The 4339-nt window shown below is 49.9% G+C and overlaps 1 pseudogene; it reads left to right on the top strand.

Moving 5' to 3' along the window:
- Nucleotides 1–759: 759 nt before the first annotated feature.
- Nucleotides 760–1331, top strand: LOC121836739 (annotated as a pseudogene).
- The last annotated feature ends 3008 nt before the right edge of the window (nt 1332–4339 follow it).

The raw sequence follows: 4339 nt of genomic DNA, 5'->3' as shown, positions 1-4339 counted from the left end.
CTTCCAGCTTGTTGGTCATCTTTCGCAGCCCAACTTGTCGGTCTTTTTTAATAATTATACCTCGTTTTTTGCGTCTAAGTGCGACGCAAAAAACGATGCGCAGTTTTGAAACCATGGTTCCCATCATTTCTATGTGCCGAGTAACGAAATTTCGATGACGTCGAACCAGTGCAACTTGGCTCGGTTGGAGGCTCGACCAGTTGTCTAGACAGCCCCTTGTGTGACTCTGTATAAAGTGAAGTGATTAGAATAACAAAGAGCGAATTCCAGTTACGTTTCACGTGCTATTGCTATCCATTGCTACTATAGCGACCAGCAAAGAAGACGAAGAAGCCCAGCGGTCAATAAGCGCGTGCGCAAAAGCGCGAGGTATTCGATGCTAATCGGGTCGGCGGCAACGGTCGACGGTGGCTGGCTCCTTCTCGTTTTGTATATATTGAATAACTCATAAGTGGTGACCCGAGCAGAACCGTTTCACCTTCAGCCGACCATCATGGCCAACAACGGAGACTCCGCCTCAGCCGATCTCTCGTCGGTGCACCTACGTCTTCCAAAATATTGGACCGCCGATCCGGAAGTATGGTTCGCTCAAATTGAGAGCCAATTCTGCACATATAGGATTACTTCTGAAATCCGCATGTTCCATCACGTGGTAGCCGCGCTTCCACCGGAAATTGCGACTGAAGTGCGGGGTTTGATCCTCACCCCGCCAGCAACGGTCCTTACACCATCTTGAAGAAGGAACTGGTAAAACGCACCTCAGAATCCGAAGAGCGCCGGCTACAGCAACTTTTAACTAGCGAAGAGCTCGGCGATCGCAAACCATCACAATTGCTCAGACGCCTGCAACAACTCCTTGGCGAAAGGGCCTCGTCGTCTGACACTTCGTTGTAGAAAGAGCTGTTCCTTCAACGGTCGCCAACTAACGTTCGCATGGTGTTAGCGACGGCGCCGGATCTCCAATTGGCCGCCCTGGCACAACTGGCGGATTCCGTCATAGATGTGGCTACACCAACGGTAGCACAGCTCCAACAGACGCAAGAACCCTCAAGACCGGTTATGCCGTCAGCAGTTTCCAGCCACTCCTCGGAGTTGAACGAACTTCGAGACATGTACTGTCCACAGCTGGCACAGCTGAGAAACGACATATCAGCAATCTCACTGCGCTCTCGCTCGTCGTCGCCAAGACGCAGTGACAGCACCAATCTTCGTCAACGATCCAACTCACCGCATCCAAGAGGTGTGCATGGTACCACCGAACATTCGGGAATCAAGCCAGAAACTGCACTCTACCCTGCGCCGCGGCGGAAAATTTCAACCCCCACCACTAGAAGCGGCAAGTGGTGTTGGGACCAATGCGGGCCGCTTATTTTTGGTCACAGATCGGGATACCGGACAACGTTTTCTAGTAGACACCGGTGCTGAAATTAGCGTTTTGCCCGCATCTGCATTTCCACGTCGGTCCAAGCAACCGCATTCGTCGCTACAAGCTGCAAATAAAACACCCACTGCAACTTACGGTGAGCGAGTCTTGATCATCAACATCGGACTACGAAGAGTGTTCACTTGGGTGTTCCTAGTTGCTGACGTTGCATATCCAATATTGGGCGCTGACTTTCTTCGGCATTTTAACCTGCTCGTTGACATTCTAAATAAACGTCTAGTAGACTCTACAACGGACCTCATGGTCCAATGCATCGCTCTCACAGCATCCGATGCACGCCCTATAGAGAGTGCCTACGCGCAGAGTCTGCATACGAAACCTTACTTCAAGATTTCCCAGCATTGACACGGCCTCACAATTTTCTACATCCAATCAAACATGATGTAAGCCATCACATCATAACAACCGGACCACCTGTTCATACTCACTCACGTCGTATGCACCCCGACCGCATGAAGATTGCACAACAAGAATGTGCACATATGCTTGAAATGGGAATGGTACGTCCATCGTCAAGTCCTTGGGCATCGCCCCTACATATGGTCCCAAAGAATGAAACCGGAGACTGGCGACCTTGTGGTGATTATCATGCTTTTAATAACTCGACAGTACCAGATCGTTACCCGCTTCCTCACATTGAAGATTTCACCTCGTCTCTTCACGGCTCCAAAATCTTCTCCAAAATTGATCTAGTTAAAGCATATCACCAGATACCGGTACACCCTCCTGACATCCCCAAGACAGCTATTGCTACTCCGTTCGATCTTTTCGAATATGTGAGAATGCCATTCGGTTTGCGCAACGGAGCCCAGACTTTTCAACGCTTTGTAGATCAAGTGACTCGAGATCTGCATTTCTGTTATGCGTACCTCGATGACCTTCTCATCTTCAGCATAGACTAACAAGAACACCTGAAACATCTCAAACTTCTGTTCCAGCGCCTCGATGAACATGGACTGATAATCACTAAGAACAAGTGCGAATTCGGTGTGAACGAAATCAGTTTTTTCGGTCACGGCCGAGACCAGCACGGACTTCGACCCCTCGAAGAAAAAGTCAACGCCATTCAAAATTTTCCCCAGCCAAGCTCCATTCGTAAACTTCTAGAATTTCTTGGTTTAATTAATTTCTACAGGCGTTTCATCCCTAACTTCGCTGAGATACTGAAACCCCTAACTGACCTCCTCAGAGGTGCGCAAGCACCTTCCACGACACTGGAGTGGTCCTCCCAAGCCACAGCGGCATTTCACCATGCCAAACAAGCACTAGCTGACGCCACACTTCTATTCCATCCCAGACCAATTGTTCCCTTGAACGTCATGGTCGACGCTTCCAACTCCGCTGTTGGGGCAATTCTGCAACAATACATCGAAGCAGTCTGGCACCCGATTGCAGTCTTCTAAAAAAAAAAATTGGAACCTGCAGAATGCCGCTACAGCACCTTCGGCCGTGAACTTCTGGCAATATACCTAACCATAATTTTTTAGAAGGTCGACAGTTCTTTATCCTCACGGACCACAAACCTCTCACGTATGCTTTAAAATCAACAAGCGATAAGTTTTCTCTACGAGAAACCGGCACCTATCTCACATCTCCGAATTCACGACAGACATCCGACACGTCAAGGGATCTCGCAACCCAGCAGCGGACGCCCTGTCGCGCATATCATCGACCTTCGACTGCAATGCTATATCACCTGCCATCGACTTCGCAGATATGGCTGCCGCGCAACAAGGTGACAAGGACATCCTCCTGCTCACTCAGTTATCCAACCAACTAAAGCCCTTAAAGATTACGATTCCGCACGGTGATCACCCTCTCCTTTGCGATGTTTCAACTGGAGTGCTGCGACCTGTTGTCCCTGTACCGTTTCGCCGTCAGGTTTTTGACTCGATCCATGGTCTCTCACACCCTGGGATACGCGCAACGCAGCGTTTGATAACACAGCGTTTTATTTGGCACAGCGTAAAAAGAATGTGAGAGAATGGGCCCGCGCTTGTGTTGCTTGCCAAAAATGAAAAAATTCATCGCCACCACCTCCACAGACTTTCCACAATTCCCCGTGCCCACCACACGATTCGATAACGTCCATATTGACATTGTCGGTCCCTTACCCCATCAGATAGGAACACATACATACCTACGTGCGTCGGTAGATTCACGCGCTGGCCAGAAGCCTACCCGATTTCTGACATCACTGCCGCCACCATCGCGCGGGTTTTCGTGAGTGGATGGTTTGCAAGATTTGGTGTGCCATCCACCATAACAACAGACCGCGGACGGCAGTTTGAGTCAGCTTTATTTCGTTCCCTTATGCCTCTACTTGGTACATACCATATACGCACAACATCGTATCATCCTATCGCCATTGGTATGGTGGAAAGACTCCATCACTCACTCAAGTCCTCACTCAAGGCACAAGGAGACTCTACGCACTGGTGCAGGCAGTTTCCACTCGTCCTACTTGGCCTCCGATCGGCAGTCAAGGAAGAGCTTAACTGCAGCCCCGCAGAACTCGTATACGGCAGCACTTTGCGTCTTCCAGGTGATTTCTTCTCCCCAAGTGATCCACAAGCTGAACCGGACCTTGCACCTTACGCCAATGAACTAAAAGCTACCATGCGCAGAGTACGCCCAGTGCAGCCAAGACTACAACGACGAACACCGATCTATGTGCCAAACGATCTCCGGACATCTACACACGTCTTCGTTCGACGAGACACGGTTCGTAAGCCTCTACAACAACCATATGATGGACCCTTTAGGGTGGTAGAACGGAGAGACAAACATTTTGTACTGGACCTAGGAGGCCGAACAGGCACTGTGTCTGTTGACCGACTCAAAACTGCGCACTTGGCAGCTGCCATTGAGACACGTGGCTGTCGACGCGTCACC

Source organism: Ixodes scapularis, unplaced genomic scaffold, assembly GCF_016920785.2.
Source record: "Ixodes scapularis isolate PalLabHiFi unplaced genomic scaffold, ASM1692078v2 PGA_scaffold2__306_contigs__length_199485367, whole genome shotgun sequence".
Classification (NCBI taxonomy): domain Eukaryota; kingdom Metazoa; phylum Arthropoda; class Arachnida; order Ixodida; family Ixodidae; genus Ixodes; species Ixodes scapularis.
Note: the sequence above shows the minus strand (reverse complement) of the source record. Positions and strands in the feature narration are given on the sequence as shown.